Genomic DNA, 21,457 nt, shown 5'->3' with positions numbered 1-21,457 from the left:
GAGATTGTCCTTGCATCCCTCGGATCTTAAGGGACTGGTCTCCTCGTTTGCACAACCCGGTGTCGTCAACCTCTGATAATCATGTTGAAAACACACCGTCAACTAGTGAAAGTGAAGCCCTAGGACAAAAAGGAAAATATAGATTTCCTTGTAAATTGTGCGAAGGCGATCATGCCATCCACCGTTGTCCCTTCTTAGATGAGGCTAAAAGAGTTTTGGACGATCATCCGGTTTCACCGTTACGACTTCCTCCTGGATATAAAAAACTCTTGTCGAGTCCGTCATTAGTTGAGAATCCGGCTGACCCGCCCAGATGGTCGGCTGAAGCATCTATCATTGAAGACAAACCATCTGAACCCATACCAGACGAAAGTCAAAAGGTCGAGGCGGCAGTTGACCCGGTCTTGCCTTCAGAGGTTCCGTCTTCAGATGATACAATCACAGAAGAGAATAAGGATGACACCGTCCAAATTCTTTTCGTAAGCACAGACTTCGATGAACATGGGGGCAATTTACCCATTCCTTTATCGCAGGAGGGAAGTTCATCAGAGTCGTACCCGGCCGTATATTCGGTCCCACCTCCAAGCAACCTAGCTGTCTCCTTCGACTGGAATCAACTAGGCAGACCCCATTTACCAGCTAGTGTACCATTCCAAATTATTGTTCAAATATATAGAATGGTTATGGCTGGTACCATCATAGATGAAGGGGCTTCTGTGAGTATCCTTTCCTCGACTACTTGGAAAGCGCTTGGTTCGCCATCGCTTTTTCCTGAGATGAGAAATCTAATAGGCTTTGACAAAGGAACCAGTCGACCGTTAGGGATCCTTCCCAATGTGCCCATAACATTGAGAGGGAAAACCGTTCAAATGAACGTAATGGTAGTCCAAGGACCCCTGGATTATAATCTACTCCTTGGACGAGACTATATTTATTGCATGGAGGCTATTGTCTCCTCACTCTTTAGAGTAATGTGTTTTCCACACGAAGGAAGAGTGGTCAAGCTCGTAGACCAGCTTTCATTTCCCAGATCATGCATAGCAAATAGTCATATACCATCCCTGAATGGTCTTTTCACACAAGGAATGTCTCATCAATCTCCAGTCCGTCCACTTGATGAGCGCGAGTGATTCGGGAGACATGGCTGAAACCCAGGGGGCATGCACTCGGTCTGCTTCGGCAGGAAAACTTTGGGTACAGGGTAGGTTTCCGCGAGAGATATATGACTAGACTGTACTCCCGTCCGTGATTGGAAGAGGGGGTTAGACTGGAACAAGATTCTCTCGTCAAAGTTATGTGAGTGGATTGTCTCACCTTTGTCTATTTCGGTAGACATCGCCGAAGAAATGTTTTGTTTGCACTGTGAATAGAACAATCTTTGGTAACCTGAAAGAGGATTACCTTTCCTCATAAACCAAATGTTTTTTCGGTAGAACAAAAGGTGGCCTTGAAACTTTATTTTATACCTGGGGGCATGCAAACCTTTTGGCATGCAAGCGAAGAGCGACTATTTATTTTTTAAATTTGTAGGTCCTCTAACCCTTTAAACTCGTAGGATTGGGCGTTTCCTAACTTGCATAAAGAAAGGATGTGGGGCAAAACTCTAAAAATTGCCGGTTTAAATGGGACATTCTTATTATACAACTAGATTAATCGAGCAGTTTTAGCGCATAGTTCAAGCTCGTTAAAAAATAAACATAAGCCCTGAGCAAATGTTTCCCCTCGTGTTTAAGCTCATTAAAAAATGAACTATTTCCCGGTAAATAACCATCGTGAATGTAGTACTTCAGCCTTTAAAAGTCTTGGTCGTGTTCTCACCATCACCTCCACTCTGTATTGGCCGATCATTCACCTCCATTTGATTGTTTACCCCTTTTGAGGAACAGCTACGAAGAGTGATCTCACTAGCCATCCTTGTAACACTGCCGTGATTGGAACATTCCAAACCTTACCTGGAATCAGCTGCTACCCAATTTTATCACTCGTTCCTCAAAAGACGAGTCTCCTTTAAGCTCTTTTCAACTGACTCATAAAATATGAAAAGATTGCCGAGCCATTGGCCTCTCCAGCTCGTTAAAGGGACCGGAAGTGCTATCCCTCCTCTAAATTTTAATCTTTTTGGACCTACGGGATTATTACACGAAAAGATTGAGCGCTTGTTTTGTTCGGCTCGTTAAAAGTATCAAAAATTCATCCCTTCTGTATTGTTTTATACTTTTTCGGACTTAAGGGATTAGATGACAAAAAAGGAATTTTGGAGTTTCCTTTACATTCCTTTTCAGACTCTTTAAAATTGAAAAGGACTGAGTTATCTTTGTCGTTAAACTCGTTAAAACTTAATAGCGACAAACTTGTCTATAGACGGGAACAAGTTTCACTATCGCTAGGCTCGTTAAAACATAGCGATGGGTTTGCCCAAAGGGCAAATTATAGAACAAGCATATGTTATTCTCCTCAAGCTTGACAAAAATAAAGAGGTACTGGTCAGCAATGACTGGGGAAAAATTGGGAAGAAAACTTGAAGAAACTTTGTTGGTAGCAAGTCGCTCTTGAACATGACACTTTCACTCCGTATCCAAGTCGGGTTGGGTTGTTTCATTCACCAGTCACATCGCCGTGGTCCCATCACACGATCCACATTTTGGGTAATGCTACCAATCCATCATGTCAGTGTCGCCGATATGTTCAAGAGAAGTCATTCAGAGAGTTCACCTGTGTCTCACCCACTGCAATACATTTACACTCCATTCTTTCATGACCGCCGCCTTGAACCATATGTCATCAGATCGTTTTCACCTCCATTAAAATCATTTGCTCCGTTCCATGTCATTGGTGTGGGATTCATTAAGGCCCTCCTGTGACGGATCGCTTCTTGTCGACATTAGCTCATTATCCAAGAAGTCGATCTAGGAACACCCCATTCAGTACTTTGAAGCTTGCATGCCTCAATGGCAAGTTTCTCACTTCCGGCGACAGGTTTACATCAATGACCTTCGACCGAAAGATTTTGCGTGGTGTTCGACGCCAAGTCCTTTATTCACACCACGTGAATTGTACTGCAGTACCTTAAGGGTCATTATGATTATTGGTGATTCCTCTCGCGCCTGTTAACAGCTTACATCATTGGCTGGTAATCAGGCGATGTCTTTCCATGTTCGACTTCAGAACATCTCTCACATGAATCGACTTGTACTTCGAGTGAAGATCGAACGAGATTGAAGACCTCAGATCTAGTTTCATCCATCCGGGCTGCGATATATATTCATGGAAATAAAGACATCAAATGTACATCATTGCTGCACAGATAGTCATCCAATCAAAGGGGTGATGGCTCTACTAGAATCATCAGTCTACACCCAGACGATTGTTTGTCCTATGTACATGAAAATGAATTTATAAAGCTGAGCATGGGAATGCCCACCTCAGCTAGATCATGAAAATATTATGAAGATAATGTATTGTATTGTATCTTATTACAGGTCTCCTCCCAGCTTGAAAGAACTTCGGATCCTCATAATAAAGCATTTCACCCAACATCAAAAAGATTAACGACCTCATGCTTTAGGGGTCAACTGTTATAGACATTTTTGGGCACTACAACCCCAAGCATGAAATGTCCATAAACCAAGGGCTCCTAAGTCCCTAAAAGTGTTTTTCTAACCCCTAAAGGAACAAGGTCAACTGATTACAGCTTCTCCCAGAAGTTCTCCATGAAAAACTGCTCAGAACTGGTCAAAACAGGATCATTTCAGCTGCTCCATAGGCAAAGTGTGTTGCATCTCACCTAAACACACTGTGTGGGTGCATTGCATTTCAAAAAGCCCTTCTATGGGGTGCGATGAGCGAGAAGTGACAAATGGCAGTGTCATTCCGCGAGGTGGAGAGGCATGGAAACTTCCAGAAACTTCTCCTGTGACACTTGCCTCTCTGAATTCGACCAAGGATGAGTAAGAGATCATCAATCTCCAAGTGGAAGCAAGAAATATCAGAGGGAAGACACTAATCAAATCACCAGCTGACTCATCTCCCTTACAGATATCTATATATGGATCCCTCATCCCAGAGATCCAAGAGGCTGGAATTTTGCATATTGTAAGGAATTGTTGTTGGTTTCTTGAGACAACATCAGATTGTTGGGTGATCTAAGCTTTGTATGAGGTGAAGAGGGGCTTCCTTGCTGAGAGGATGATGTTGGGTCAGAACAACTGGTTGTAACTCCCCTTGGCTCTTTCTTGTTTATCAATAAAAGCTATTCAAGTTTTCCTCCATACTCTTGTGTCATTTATGTTTACTGCATTTGTATGGTCAATTTACATCTGATCCTAGATTGTTTATGATTATAGATCCATGTTCTTGTATAGTGCTATGCTACTGTGATCTTACAGGTACTCTGTGAAGCTGGGCGTGCAAGGGAACAAGTAGCGAAAGACTATCAAGAGAGAGAGGAATCGAATCAGGAGATTAGCGCAAGACAAAGGTTGGTCTTCTTTGTTCTTCTCTCATCTATACTTCATAAAGGAAAAATGAAAGTAGCTTTGCTTTGTTTGTTTCTAAGGTAGCTATCACACCTTAGTGGGATAAGCAGTTCTGCGTAGACACTTTTCCCTGTAATAGTCATGTATCCTTAGCCTCATTCTTTCTTGACCTTATCTCTCTTCTTAATAATTACCTTTTCCTCCCCTTACAATTTTCTAAGTTTTAGTTTTTTATTGTGAATACAACTAACCATTAAAACCTAGAATTTTCCCATCAACTCTCACATTTTAATCCTCTTACAACCATCTAACACTACAATTTAAAAGGAATCGCTTATACTCATCATGACCTTGGGCTCTTCAACAATATCAACCTTGAATATTGTGTGCTAGAATAAACCTTTTATTTCAACTTATGTTACATATGGCTTCTGACCTGTTTTATGTTTTTCTCTTTGTGGCTGATCCCACAGACTTGTCTAGACCCCTGCAGAATTAGTTCAAGATGGGAAAATAAAGTTCTCCCTCTCTGATGCAAAGACTAAAGTTGAATCTCCTTGCCTTCATGACACAAATGAACTGGCCGCTATTGTATGCTCTTTGCTGAGACTGATGGAAGATTTTTCACAAGAATTGATCATCCTCCTTCCAACTTGAGCACTAGATGAAGAGCAACCCATTGTACATGGACTAAATTTTTACATCGCTCTTTGATGATAAATTCTCAACGATGAATAAGGTTTCTTGTGAATATAATAATGCTCCTTATATATAGATGACTTGCATACAATTATCAGTAACAAGAATGAATCACCACATTGATTTGTTCCATTAAGGCCAAATAAGTACAATAGATCTCCATGCACTTCAAACATTACACTGCTTTAAAAAGTCCGAGTCCTTTGCTCCGATGGAATGATAACGACATGCCATAAATTGCTATAAGCCAAACCTAGAGCAATAATCCTTTGCTTCATCTTGCGTCACCTATAATCCCCATAAGAGCACTGTCCTCTGAAATCGCAGAGGTGGTTGACATCATTCACAACGATCTCTCATGCAATAATCTTGGAAATGAACTTGGTTGGCTAGCAGTAAACAATCAAAGATTCTTGATAACTTGAATCACTGTTCCCAAGGGGATGTGTTTGCTAGACTAAATGTAATTGCTAGTTTTTCACTATGGTAACAAAGAATTTTGTTTTTCTTTTCCTCCTGTTGATGCCTCTAAAATCCTAGCACCAACTTTGGGGATAACCACCCGGTCTGGATCTTATTACAACTCTTTTTCCATTTGGTGTGGTGGCTCCGACTGGATATTATGGGACCAGTTTCCCTTAATGAATGGTTTATGGGATGGTTGTTTTGTAATGTATAATGTAGAGGGTAAATATTTTATCGTATAACTCAAAATATACAAATATATTTATATAACCCTGGTATTCTGTCAACAATGCGATTTCTGATTATTTCTAATAGATCAATAATCATATAGATGAATTACTAATCAATAGAAATTTGCATTCATAGATAATGATTACTTTGTTTAAGAAATTAAACAAAGTAATTATTAATAAAACATATCGCGTTCATAACAATATGTATATTGCTAACATATATCTTAAAAGGATAACAATTCTAAATCTTCAGAAATGGTATGATAACGAATTATTTGAAAAAGCATACATATATATATCAACAATAACAACTTTTTAAAAGAAATGCTTCATCACATATAAAATAAGACAAAAAAAAGTGATAGGAATACCGCATGCATTTGAATCATTCTGATGTAAATAACACTCTGATTCCACTTTCTTATTTGAGAAAACTTCCAAGGAAATAGAGAAGTGCAGGTCTTCAAAAAGCTTCTTTCACAAAAATGTAGAACCTTGATCCACTATTGATAAAAAAATATTTAGAACTACAAAAGTGCAACTTCTCCAGTCAAATCTTATACAAATTGAGGACCCCTTCTTAAAATACATGAAGGGGTTTAAATAATCAAAATAAAAATTAACTGTCAATAAAAATCGCTATGAGCTATTAAAACTGTAAAAACGAAAATATGGATTTGATTCATGAAAATAACAATGCGATAGCCTTTGAACTAATCCGTCATATCTACTTGTTCTCTTGCGCTTGCAACTGACAAATTGAGAGCATTGGCTGAATTTCCAGAGGGTGACTCATCCTGTAATGTAGTTGGGTTGTGTACATAGCGTCGGAGAGTTTGGGAACCATGAGATTGACTACGTCGGAAAGGAATTTCATGGCCATCTGCTGGCTATGCGGCTTGACTAGGAAAAACCAGAATTCATCCCATGTCAAGTTTTGCATCTTGCCGATTTGTTCTTCTCTGCTTGCTATCTCCTGTTTGCATTGATCTTCTAGTGCTTTTGCTTTCGGGAGTTTTCCTGGAGAGCAGTCAGAGATCAAGTTAGCCATATACAAGTTGTCATTTACTAACCTGATTACACCATTCATTGTAGCCTTGGCTCTAGAAGTCGCTCTTTCAGCTTTTATTAACTGTGATTCCCACTCCAAAAACAAGATTTCCTTGTGCGATTATTGTATTTTTGGTAAATTGGCAGCCATTCCTTCTTCTGAACTTTGCCAAGAGAGAAAATTTGTTATCTTATCATTTGCTTTTTCAAACTCCAGTATGGTGTCAACTACTTGTTCAATAAGTGATGCAGAGATAGTGCACAATGGGTCAACCAATGATATTTTATGGCAGAGAATGTTTAGCTGCCGAGATAAGGCTTTGCTTACTTCCAGAGCTTCCTTCTTGAATTCACTAACCTTCGGATAACCCTTGAATTTCTCTATCTGTGATTGCAGCTGTGCAATTTGATCTTCTTTAGCCTTCTTTTCCTACTAAATTGCTGTTTGAAGCTTGCTGAGTTCTTGAGACAACTTCTGTTGTTTTTGGAGAGCCTGCTGATCAATCTTTTGCTTCTCCAGATTCAACTGTTCTTTTAGTTGCTCATTCTATTGTCTTTGCTTTGATAGCTTTTGCTCAAGCTGACTAATCCTTTGCTGTTCTTCTGCCGATTGCCCTTCAAGTTGGGCGATCCTTAGATCCTTTTCCCTGATTAGTTGGCTGACTTCGGAGGCTTTGTCCATTGTTGCGGCTGTATAAGCACCTGCATACTGAGATAACTTGGTTAAATCCTCAGAAGGATTGACTTCTGAGTCTTTCCATACCACATTCATTAGTTCGGCATGAGGATTTGAAAGAGGTCCTTGGTCAATTTTCCTCCTTTTTCTTTGCCTTTTGACCAGAGCCCTATTCTTTGGACTGTAGAATTCATCTAGGGGTGGTATTTCTTCTACCTTTAATACAATATCTTCTGTAGGATTCTCAGGAATTATTTCAATATCCTTCTGAATGTTGGGTATGCTATCTGCCCCTTTAATTGGAATATTAGTAACAACAGGCTCTTGTGTTGTGGGCGATTTTGGTGTAGTAGGGTTTTGGGAGTCATTCTAGTTTCTTTCTCTGCATGTTTGAAATCATGCAGTGTGTAAGTACCACAGCGGAGGGGAAATGGAGGCCACATTTGTTTCTTGGACTCTTTGAGATTCCTTGACATTCCTGTTTCTGTTATTTGGTAAGCTATGGCCAATAGGTTATCAGCAATGTACAAGGGGAGAACATGTGGATCTATGGTGCTGCCAAAAAGTTTGACATAGGTGAACATTTCTTCATCGAACCAATTGCCGATTAATGTTAGGTCAATGCTGGCCTCATCGGATAACCGAGGAGCAGTTTTGTTGAATATGGCCTCATGGATGGGTAAAATAAAACCATGACAAATTCTATATATATGATTTTTATAATGGGCCTTCCACAAATACTTATGAAATCGAAGTTGGGTCTTGAGAAGTCCATTTCCAACCTAGGATGGGGTAGTCAGAATTGAAACAGATGGTATCCATGATGTAGGTGCTCATATAGAATGGAGGTATTGTACGTGTAGTTACAAACCTATTTCTTCTATAATCAAGTATTTGGTTGGCCATTTTATCTGATAAAATGGTTGCCCAATCCATGATATAAGAGTGGATTGCTACTTCCATTAAAGGCACTATTTCTATAGTAAACCTAGCTGAATCAGAGACTCCAAAGAGTCTACATAACATAGCACCAACATAGCAATAAGGAGATGCCAAGGAGTCTACAGAGTACATACCAGAAGATTCATGCTTATGTTTTTTCGAGAAATGTCTCCATTGCCTGATAGGGTCCGACTCTATATCGTTCTCTTTGGTGAAGGGTTCTAAAAATGCTTTATTGTAGTGTTTCTGGGGGTCCAGTAATTGATACATCTTCTTTATATCTTCTACCCTAAATTTCCCGAACATCCTTCCATCGGCTATATAGAAGGCCCTGTCAGTTATGTTGATACTTTCTATAACCCATCTCACCATATCATTGTATGGTAATACTTTCGCTCGGGCTGCTATTCTGTGGAGGAAGGAGTTGGCTAAATCATAAAGAGTATTTTTTGATTTATCAGTTGAACCAACCATTTCTCTTTCTTCTTCAACTTCACTTGGATCCTCGGCCTCGAGTAAACTATATATACCCTCCCATGAAGTCTTGCCAAGGCTTACATAGGTAGTATCAGCTATCAGTACCAGCTTTGCTGGTTCATCTTTCGCCACGACGGGGGCCTTTTCTTTCTAAGCTCTCTTAGACATTTTTGTTGGACTGATGTTTTCGGATTCGCTTTGAAAATGAAACAAAAGACGTAACAATGGAAAAAACTTGTTCAAAGCTAATACACAACACATAATACTAACAATTGTTAAGCGCAAATGGGTGATACAGATTTTTAATATATTAAGCTACCACGGATAAAATCCTTGAAGGACTCAACCATAACTGCTTTCTTAATGATTTCCCATAACTTCCAACGTGACACTTTAATGCTGTAATGACATGTCACATCGCAAATTTATAACGGTCCTTTTTAAAATGAGTATCGTGACTTCCTGATCAGTGATTAGCGATAATCACATATCACAGATCGGGAGGTACGAGTGTTATGCTTATTTGTTTCCTTTGTATATTTGTGATTGCGACTAATAGTGAGCTGTCATGAGGAGGCAAGATGACTTTTAAAATTAATAAATCGTTTGTTTTCTTTGTAATTGATTTATAACTTTAACCCGTAAATGTTCGTAATAGCTCATATTTCACCTTTATCGAAAAGTGTGCTTTTCAATAATGAAATCACATCGGGAGATTTCAAAGGGGCTATTGGTATGTGCTTTATGATTTCAGTGATACGTGATTGCGATCAGTTTATTGCATCGGAGGATTAATATGAACACTTGGAATGACTTCTTGATAGGTAGCGATATGCATTTTCCGATAGAGTTATCGCATCGGAGGATCTCAATGGAACACATTAAGTCCATTATTGAAACAAAGGATGTGTGCGATGCGATATTTTCCCTTTATAATTGCTTTCGTTCAATAAAGCTTTATGATAAGGTTTTATTGTATTTGAAATCGGATCGGACCTTATCAAGAGGACTGTCATGGATTTGATAGATTGCCAATAGCGATTGCGATTTAACCTATCCTAAAAAGAAAATTTTATATAACCTATTATAAAATTTATTTTCAAACTTTTTATTGATTTTATTTATATTCTAAAGGGGACCCATTTCTTATTAAAGTTTTTTTATGAAAAATTTGAAATGGGGAGGGTTGTTGTATAGCACAACAATTGGCGATTCACTGGGAGAAACAATTATCTCTGAAAAATAATGCAATATCTAAACTTTCTTAGTTTTGAAACAATTGAGGATAAAGAAAACCATCTAAGAATAGCTAAACAAAAATTAACTCTGAATAAAATAACAATATTTTGCAATTTTTTTTACAATCTCTTAAAAATAAAAACATTTCAAGTTTTTGTTTTTGTTTTTTTGTTTTTTGATTGGTTGATAAAAATAAAGTAGGGGGCTCTTTCAACTTAGCTTTTAAATTTACTCTTTTGTCACAGGTAGTGCCTCTGTTGCCAGCAAACATCTATAGTCTCGGCAGGGTTACCTTTTAACTATAAATCATTCATTGTCCCATCCATCTAAGAGCATAACTTTTGAAAGAAAAATTCAAAAAGATATGTTTACATATTCTTTTTGATTTTTTATTCTTTCAAATTTTTAAAGATAAAAAAGCTATTGTCTTGGTTTGGGAGCCAGCTGATGACAATGCCATTCACTGGTTGTAATTGAATTGAACAAGCTAACTCGTAATGAGACCCCTTGTCTTATGATTATAAGCCATTACCCTGTTTTGATATGCAGTGTTGGTAATGTCAGTTTAATTAGTTCCCTATGATCATCGTAATCAGGCTCATGATGAGACCTCTTATCATTTATATTAGACATATTTTAGAATTACACTCTGAAAAATCATAAACTTAGAGGATGGGGTAAATGACTTTCTCCTTAAGATTTTATGGATGCTAAGCTTGGAAAATTATTTACTTTTTATGAATAACCTCTCTTAACTTTAATAAAACTTAGAATGATTTACAATATTTTCAAGTTTTTTGGAAGATTTTGCAAATTTTAAAGAGGTCTTCAGAGTTTAATGTTTTATTCAACTTCCCAAAACTGTAATCATTTCCTTAAAAGTTTCTAGCATTTGAAAGCAAGTATTCACAATATTCACTCAAAGAACTTTTCAATAGTAAAAGGCTAATGGAAGACTATTTACAACATTATTTTCTAAAAAATAAACAAACTTGCATAAAGAATATTTACAGGTAAGAAGGGGTTACCTCCTTAAGAAAATAATTTCTTTAAGATAAGCCCATTCACCAGGAAGAGAATCTCTCTTTCCTGATAAATATTTCAATATGAACGTTGATGAGCCTATCTTCTCAATGATTTGAAATGGTCTAAGCCACATCTTTTGAAATTTGGTATGTTTACCTTTGTCTTCATCTGCTTTATCCCATTTCAACACGAGATCACCAATTTGTAATGTTTTTGTGCCAGTATAACTTGCATCAAAAGAAGATTTAATGACTTGTTGATGTTAAGCATGAGTGATTTTGGCCTTCTCTATTTCTTCCTCCAATTGGAGGATTTGATCAAATCTTAATTGAATAGAGGAAGAAGAATTTTCTTCAATAAATTTTACTAGGGCTAGCGATGGGAGTGCTAAGTTTGAAGGTATTACAACTTCTTTCCTATATACTAAGTTAAAAGGAGAAGTACCTATTGAGTTATGTGATCTGTCCATAATGAAAATATTAAAGATTTATGCCAATTCTTTTGATTTTGATCAACAGTTCTTTTAATAATCTTAATGAGATTCTTATTAGTTGATTCTGCCAAACCATTACCTTGAAGATAGTAATTTGTAGAATATTTTAATTTAAAACATCTCTTAAGAGAAAATTCAACTATACTACTCCTAGAAGAATAAGATGCATTATAAAAAATAAGGGCATTAGTTACACCAAACCTGGTAATGATGAATTGATCAATGAACTCTATGATTGCATCAGAATTGGCTACCTTTAATGGAATTTCTTCTACCCACTTTGTGAAGTAATCCGTGGCTGTAAGGATATATCTGTGTTTCTTGGAAGAATGTGGAACAATCTCTCCTATGATATCAAGCCCCCACTATTCAAATGGTTGCTCAATGTTTACTGGTTGTAAAGGAAATGTTGGTTTCTTTTGTCTCCCACTAGCAGTTTGGCATATCTTGCATTTCCTAACATAATCATGGGAATCTTTAAACAAAGTGGGCCAATAATATCCAACATTTATGATTTTGTGAACTGTAGTATCTCCTCTAAAATTTCCACCTGTTGGACCATCATGTAGTTCCTGCAAAACCTTTTGTGCTTCAGTTTTTTCTAGGCATTTTAATAAAATTGAATCACAATTTCTTTTGAATAACACATCATCAATGATTTCGAAGTGTTTTTCTTTTAATCTTAAGGCACGTTTGTTTTTGTAACTGAAATTAGGGGACCATATCCATTTTTCAAGTAAAAGATCAGATCGACATACTGAGATTCAGAATTTATGATACTTATCTCATTCACTTGAAAAGTCTGATCTGAATCTTCATGTTCTGGAATATTAGAAGCTCCTGCTAATAACCTGCAAAAACCTTTCCCTCTCAAAATTTTCGCTGGTTTAATATCAATATCATACTCCTGTAAAGCTGTTACCCAATTAGCTCTCTTTTCCCCTACTTCCCTCTGCACCAACAATTGTCTCACTGCAGAGAATGGGACTATTACTTTTGTGTGTGTTTTTAGGAGAAATGGTCTAAAGTGTTTGATAGATTTAAACACAACAAAAGCTTGTTTTTATACTTTCAAATAGTTGAGTTCAACACCCTGGAAATTGGAACTAAATAAAGATATAGGTGCTTCTATTTGTTGATCATTGATTTGTGTTAAAACAACAGCATAAGATGTTTGAGTGGCCAAAGTATACAAAATAAAATGATTAGAAAAATTGGGAGTATTCAGTGTAGGAGCATTAATAATTGTCTGTTTGATTGAGTCAAAAGCTTGCTTTTCATTATGTCCCCATTTGAAAACTGAATTTTTCTTAATCAAATTTTGTAAAGGTAAGACCTATATGAGAAAAATCAGGAACAAATCTTTTTACAAAATTTATTTGTCCTAAAAATGATTGCATGGATTTCTTGTTATGTGGCAAAGGAATATCAGAAATCTCTTTTAATCTATCAGGATCAATATAGATGCCATCTTTGGATACAATAAACCCTAAGAGTTTGCCTTCATTTAGAGAAAATAATGATTTCTTGGGATTTAGAGAAATCCCATACCTTTTACATCGCTCAAAGATCTGTTTTAAATCATGGAGATGATTGGTCCTTTTCTTGGAAAAAACAGTTATGTCGTCTAAGTAGACAACAACTGACCTATTGATCAAACCTTTGAAGGCTATATCCATGGCTCCTTGGAAAGTAGCTCTAGCATTTATCAGACCAAAAGGCATTTTCTGATAAGCATATGATCCCCATTTAGTCTTGAATGTAGTTTTTAGTCTATCATTTGGATGCACCAGTGTTTGATTGTATCCTGAAAAACCATCAAGAAAGGACATTAACTTTGAACCAGTAACTGATTGAAGTATCTGCTCCCTTGTTGGTAATGGGAAATTATCTTTTTGCAATGCCTTATTGAGATGTCTAAAATCAATGCAAATCCTAATATGATCATTCTTTTTCCTTACAGGTACCAAGTTTGAAACCCATTTAGAATGTCTGACCGGGAAAAGTATCTTAGCTTTCAAAATTTTATTCAACTCTTCTTTGATTTGGCTTTCTAGATTTGGATGAATTTTCCTTAACTTTTGTTGTACATGTTTCTCATAAGAAATCATTGGAATCGTGTGTTGAATGATAGAAGTATCATAAGTTCTCAAATCTTTGTAATTCCAAGAAAAAACATTTTTGTATTTGTTCAATAATCTGATGAAAGCAAATCTTTCTTTGGATGTGAGTTCAAGTCCCAGATTGACATTTTGTGGTTTAACCTCAGTGCGAAGGTTTACTAATTCAAATTTTAAAGTAGAACTTTGGAGTTTTGCATTAATGACCTTTTTGAATCTATCTTTGATGTCATAGAGATCTTCTAGCTTGACCACAGATTTAGGAATATAATTCTCATTTGGTCTTTGTTTTAACTGAAGATCATGATCACTTTCATCAATAATCTGATCATCATAAGATTTTTTAGAGGTTAAGAAATTTAAAATGTCTTCATCATGATTAAATACTCGCCAATTGGTGACATTGTTTGGGATAGATGGCTGAAAAATTAATTCAATTGAAAACCTATCTGGACTATAATCCTCGGATAGGAGTAGTTTAGAAGCAACATTAGCCAATAAATCAGCTGCTGCATTCTAAGATCTAGGAATTGGAGAAATATTAAATGCTAGAAAATGAGTTATGAGGTCTTGAATAAGGGATTGATAATGTTTGAGATGACCTGAGAGACAATGAATAGTGTTCCTTACTTGTTTAATGACAATCTCAGAATCACCAAACACTTTCAGATATTGAATATTGAGGCCTATTGCTTTATAGAGCCCTAGGATCAATGCCTCATATTCTACAGTGTTATTGGTACACTCAAACTCTAGCCTGCATGATAGCATATTTTTATCCCCTTCTAGACTAACTAAAATACACCTTGCTCCTGCACCGTCATTGGATTTTGATCCATCAAAATATAAAGACAAAAATAAGGTTTATCTATAGATTTATTTACAAGTTCATCAGTAATACTAACACATCTTGAGGTATCAGTATGAGAGAAGTTTTCAATTTGTGATGTGATACTATTAATAAGAAAAGGTGATGGTTGAGCATTAAAATTTCCAAAGAAATACTCAGCTGAGTAATTTCCAAGAATGTTGTTATTGAAAGCTACAGGTTGGTTTTCTTGTTCAAACTTTGTTACTATATGAGTCATGTGTTTTTCCTGATCTATTTTGATTTGATTTGGTTTCCCTTTATAGGGAAGCCACATGTGAGACCAATCTGTGGAAATGTAACCATGGAGTTTCTCAGACCAATCCCTGCTTAGAATTAAACCATAGAACTCAGGGATGTCAGCAATCAATATATCAATTCTTTGAACTACTTTGGGATCAGCTGATAGCCTAATGGTAACTGAATTAATCTCTCCTAAAACTTGCACTTTAGTCCGATCTAATTGAACAATATGAACTGTTGATTTCTGGGGCTCAATGTTTAATTTAGAGCAAACTGAGGCTGGCATTATATTCGATGAAGCCCCTGAATCTATCAGGCAGTTATGCAGATTTCTATTATAGATCTCATAAGTCAAGAGAAAAGGAGGAGTATGAGAATTAGATCCATCTTCGATCAAAATAGCATTAGTAGCATCTACTTTATCCGATGGTGGTTTACTTGATCCTTTGGCTGCTTTGGATAATACACTGGTTGGAAGAGGAGAAGAAGGTACATCATTTAACTCTTTAAGTAACAATTTCTATTGGTTTTTTAGCTTGCTAAGTTCGTGTAAGGAAATATTTGCTTAAGTCTTCTTCATGTCCTCCACAATGTTGTAATCCATAGAGTTAGAGACTACTAATGTTTTAGATGATGAGGGTGGATTGGAAGATGATGGTTGATTTTGGGTAGGCACAATTGGAGTTTTATTCGTGGGAGCTTTGTCTTTAGTGACAGGGCTTGAGTTTTTCTTCTTTGAATTTATTTGAACAGGCTTCACTGCATTTTTAATTCTGGTATTTACTAGGAGAGTTTCCTGTTCACTTTCGTTGTCAGAGTTGGGCAAGATAAAGTCCCACATCCCATGACATTCCACTATTTCCTCTTCTTTAGCTTCCTCCGATGATAAAACTGTGTCTCCATCCTCATCATTATCTTGGTCTGATTCAGCATTAGATTTAGCATTAGGTGGTTTTGGTTCATTTGACCGATTTCTTCTAAAGTTTATAAATGGTTTTTTTGTAGAAGTTTCAGCCACTTGTTTTTTTATTTCCACCATTTCAATATACATAGTTTTCAGAACCTTTTGTAAACCTTCCATGTCATATGGGTCTTTAATTGCTTTCTTCTTTGAAACATCTTTGAAAGTAACCTTTTCTGATTTTCTTTCTTCAAGGGCATTTTTCTTTTCCGAAGCAATGATACATTTTTCAACAGTGATCGCTTCCTTCATATTTTCTGCTAATGTAGGCTTGGTAGCCCTATCAACGAAAATGGCTATGTTTGAAGGTAAAGCAGAGATATACCATTCACTTCAGAATTCTTCACTAGGCTTGGATGTTGCAGGAATTTTATTCAGTAGTTTATTAAATCAAGAGTTGAAGTCTTTGGTGGGTTCCTTTGATTTAGATTTCAAATTGGAGAGGTCATTAATCAAAGTCGCCGTAGACCTATCATCTCCAAAATTGGTTAAAAATTGTTCCTAAAAAGCATCCCAGGTATTGATGGATCCTGGTGGTAATGAAAAATACAATGATCTAGCTTCCCCTTGTAGAGTATATGGGAAAATCCTAACAACAACATCTTCTTCTATTACCCCATTCAGGTTTATGGACAACATAAAATTGTTTATATGTTCTTCTGCTAATATGCCAATGTCTGGATTAAATTTTGGTAACCATTTTTCAGGATGAGCTGGTAATTGACTCAAAGGTGCAGGCATAATGACAACTCCTAGATTTTTCCATGGCCTTGGTTGAGGTTGATTATGTGCCATTGTCGAACTGATAGTAGAGGAGGGTGAAGAGACAGTTGAAAGTGATTGGGTAGAGGATGATGGAGTACCTGTACCCTTATGGATTATGATATTGAGTTGGGGAGTGGATGGATGAACTTGCACTGGTTTAGATGGAATGGATGATGATGAAGAAAGAGTCTCACTCTCAGACTCTAAAGGTGTCTTCCTAGCACTTTTTTTACTTGGCAAAGAAAATTCGGTTGGTGGAATACCAAGCTTTTCACTCTGGGATCTTGTAAGAGGCTGGGATGGAATATATTGCAAAGTCACACTGCCTTGGGATAACTCAGATTGTTCTTGGGATATTGAAAACCCTTGGAATTTATGAATCAAGGTCTAAACTTCAGGGGGTTCAAGAGAAGAATTGTCAGGTGTGTTTAAGTTTTCAACAGTGGGTGTTGTGTTTTCCTTTTCAACTTCTCGCTTAAAGATAGGAGATTTAGAATGCGAAGGAGAAGTTGGAGGAGATGGTGAGGGGGTTTTACTCTTAGAATGGCCTATGGATTTGGATTTACTCGCCATTCACAGCTCTTGCTCTCCTTCTAGCATAAAAAATGTTGATGCCTCTAAAATCCTAGCACCAACATTGGGGATAACCACCTGGTCCGGACCTTAGTACAACTCCTTTTCCGTTTGGTGTGGTGGCTCCGACTGGATATTATGGGACCAGTTTCCCTTAATGAATGGTTTATTGGATGGTTGTTTGGTAATGTATAATGTAGAGGGTAAATGTTTTATCCTATAACTCAAAATATACAAATATATTTATATAACCTGGGTATTCTGTCAACAATGCAATTTCTGATTATTTCTAATAGATCAATAATCATATAGATGAATTACTAATCAATAGAAAGATGCATTCATAGATAATGATTACTTTGTTTAAGAAATTAAACAAAGTAATTGTTAATAAAACATATCACATTCATAATAATATATACATTGCTGACATATATCTTCAAAGGATAACAATTCTAAATCTTCAGAAATAATATGATAAAGAATTATTTGAAAAAGCATACTTATATATATCAGCAATAACAACTTTTAAAAAGAAATGCTTCATCAGATAAGGAAATAAGACAAAAACAGTGATAGGAATACCACATGCATTTGAATCCTTCCGATGTAAATAACACTCCGATTCCAATTTCTTATTTGAGAAAACTTCCAAGGAAATATAGAAGTGTAGGTCTTGAAAAAGCTTCTTTCACAAAAATGTAGAACCTTGATCCACTATTGATAAAAAAATACTTAGAACTACAAAAGTGCAACTTCTCTAGTCAAATATTATACAAATTGAAGACCCCTTCTTAAAAGACATGAAAGGGTTTAAATAATCAAAATAAAAACTAATTGTCAATAAAAATTGCTATGAGATGTTAAAACTGTAAACATGAAAATCTAGGATTTGATTCATGAAAATAACAATGCGATAGCCTTTGAACTGATCCGTTGCATCTACTTGTTCTCTTGTGCTTGCAATTGACAAATTGAGAGCATTAGCTGAATTTCCGGAGGGTGACTCATCTTGGAATGTAGTTGGGCTGTGTATGTAGCGTTGGAGAGTTTGGGAACCATGAGATTGACTACGTTGGAAAGGAATTTCATGGCCATCTGCTGGCTATGCGGCTTGACTAGGAAAAACCAGAATTCATCCCATGTCAAGTTTTGCATCTTGCCGATTTGTTCTTCTCTGCTTGCCAGCTCCTGTCTCCATTGATCTTCTAGTGCTTTTGCTTTCAGGAGTTTTCCTAGAGAACATTTGGAGATCAAGTTAGCCAAATACAAGTTGTCATTTACTAACCTGATTACACCATTCATTGTAGTCCTGGCTCTAGAACTCGCTCTTTCATCTTTTATTAATTATGATTCCCACTCCGAAAACAAGATTTCCTTGTGTGAGTCTTGTATTTTTGGTAAGTTGGTAGCCATGCCTTCTTCTGAACTTTGCCAAGAGAGAAAATTTGTTATCTTATCATCTTTTTTTTCAAACTCCAGTCTAGTGTCAACTGCCTGTTCAATAAGCGATGCAGAGATAGCACACAATGGGTCAACCAATGATATTTTATGGAAAAGGATGTTTTGTTGTCGAGATAAGGCTTTGGTTACTTCTAGGGCTTCTTTCTTGAATTCACTAACCTTCAGATAACCCTTGAATTTCTCTATCTGTGATTGCAGCTGTGCAATTTGATCTTCTTTAGCCTTCTTTTCTTGCTGAGTTGTTGTTTGAAGCTTGCTGAGTTCTTGAGACAACTTCTATTGTTTCTGGAGAGCCTTCTGATCAATCTTTTGCTTCTCCAGATTCAACTGTTCTTTTAGTTGCTCATTCTGCTGTCTTTGCTCTGATAGCTATTGCTCAAGCTGACTAATCATTTGCTGTTCTTCTACCGATTGCCCTTCAAGTTGGGCGATCCTTAGATCCTTTTCCCTGATTAGTTGGCTGACTTCGAAGGCTTTGTCCATTGTTGCGATTGTATAAGCACCTGCATACTAAGATAACTTGGTTAAATCCTCATAAGGATTGACTTCTGAGTCTTTCCATACCACATTCATCAGTTCAGCATGAGGATTTGAAAGAGGTCCTTGGTCAATTTTCCTCCTTTTTCTTTGCCTTTTGACCACAGCCCTATGCTTTGGATTGTAGAATACATCTAGGGGTGGTATTTCTTCTACCTTTAATACAATCTCTTTTGTAGGATTCTTAGGAATTATTTCAATATCTTGCTGAATGTTGGGTATGCCGACTGCCCCTTTAATTGGAATATTAGTAACAACAGGCTCTGGTTCTTGATAATTTGATCGAACTAATCCCATTCCTTGATTAAGGTGGCATCAATGTTTACATCAATATCTAGGAGCTTAGTGGTCCCTTAATTTGTCTACTCCTTCTCGGGACTCTTCTCCCTTTTGGGGCTCTTCTCCTTTTCAATAGTTTTCTCTTCATTGTGGCCTTCTTGCTGCACCATAGGGGTAGTGTCCAATAAATCTAGAGGCAGTGTTTGTAACCTCTGTGCCCTGAACTCCATAAATTTATCTCTTCCTCCTGCTCCTAATTTGATCTTTGTTAGATGTTTCACCCATGAGAATACTTCAACTGAAGTGAATGAGTCATCATATTCATCTGTCTCATGTTAAAATTTGGAAATATTCACCTGACTGGTGAAGTTGTAAGCCACTGCTCTTGGATCATACTGTCTCTTCGGAATGATTGCTAACTTGAGAATTTTTATCTTCTCTGTTTCTTTCTCTGCATGTTTGGAATCATGCAGTGTGTAAGTACCACAACGGAGGGGAAATGGAGGCCACATTTGTTTCTTGGACTCTTTGAGATTCCTTGACATTCCTGTTTCTGTTATCTAGTAAGCTATTTCTCTGGCTAAAATATTATCAGGAATGTACAAGGGGAGAACATGTGGATTTGTGGTGCTGCCAAAAAGTCTAACATAGGTGAACATTTCTTCACCAAACCAATTTCCGATTGATGTTAGGTCAATGCTACCCTCATCGGATAACTGAGGAGCAGGTTTGTTGAATATGGCCTCATGGATGGGTAAAATAAAACCATGACAAATTCTATATATATGATTTTTATAATGGGCCTTCCACAAATACTTATGATAAATGCGAATCGGAGTTGGGTCTTGAGGAGTCCATTTCCAACCTAGGATGGGGTAGTCAGAATTGAAACAGATGGTATCCATGATGTAGGTGCTCATATAGAATGGAGGTATTGTACGTGTAGTTACAAACCTATTTCTTCTATAATCAAGGATTTGGTTGGCCATTTTATCTAATAAAATGGTTTCCCAATCCATGATATAAGAGTGGATTGCTGCTTCCATTAAAGGCGCCATTTCTATAGTAAAGCTAGCTGAATCAGAGACTCCAAAGAGTCTACATAACATAGTGCCAGCATAGCAATTAGGAGATGCCAAGGAGTCTACAAAGTACATACCAGAAGATTCATGCTTATGTTTGTTTGTGAAATGTCTCCTTTTCTTGATAGGGTCCGACTCTATATCGATATCTTTGGCGAAGGCTTCTAAAAATGATTTATTGTAGTGTTTCTGGGGGTCCGACAATTGATACATCTTCTTGATATCTTCTGCCCTAAATTTCCTGAACATCCTTCCATCGGCTGTATAGAAAGCCTTGTCAGTTATGTTGATACTTTCTATAACCCATCTCACCATGTCATTGTATGGTAATACTTTCGCTCGGGCTGCTATTCTATGGAGGAAGGAGCTGGCTAAATCATAAAGAGTATTTTCTGATTTATCAGTTGAACCAACCATTGCTCCTTCTTCATCAACTTCACTTGGATCCTCGGCCTTGAGTAAATTATATATACCCTGCCATGAAGTCTTGCCGAGGCCTGCATAGGTACTATCAGCTATCAATACCAGCTTTGCTAGTTCATCTTTCGCCACGACGAGGGCCTTTTCTTTCTGAGCTCTCTTAGACATTTTTGCTGGACTGATGTTTTCATATTTTCTCTGAAAATGAAACAGAAGGACGTAACAGTGGAAAAAACTTGTTCAAAGCTAATACACAACACATAAGACTAACTTCAGTTAAGTGCAAATGGGTGATACAGATTTTTAATATATTAAGCTACCATGGATGAAATCCTTGAAGGATTCAACCATAACTGCTTTCTTAATGATT

General features: G+C 36.9%; 1 pseudogene; it reads right to left on the bottom strand.

Moving 5' to 3' along the window:
• Positions 1 to 21,255, bottom strand: part of LOC149228516 (pentatricopeptide repeat-containing protein At2g13600-like) — a 48,455-nt pseudogene extending 27,200 nt beyond the window's left edge.
• Between the last annotated feature and the right edge of the window lie 202 nt (positions 21,256 to 21,457).

This window comes from Pinus tabuliformis, chromosome J (assembly GCF_031772625.1).
Source record: "Pinus tabuliformis cultivar Carrire ecotype Pingquan chromosome J, CPIR1, whole genome shotgun sequence".
NCBI classification, from domain to species: Eukaryota; Viridiplantae; Streptophyta; class Pinopsida; order Pinales; family Pinaceae; genus Pinus; species Pinus tabuliformis.
This window is presented reverse-complemented; position numbering and strand designations above follow the sequence as displayed.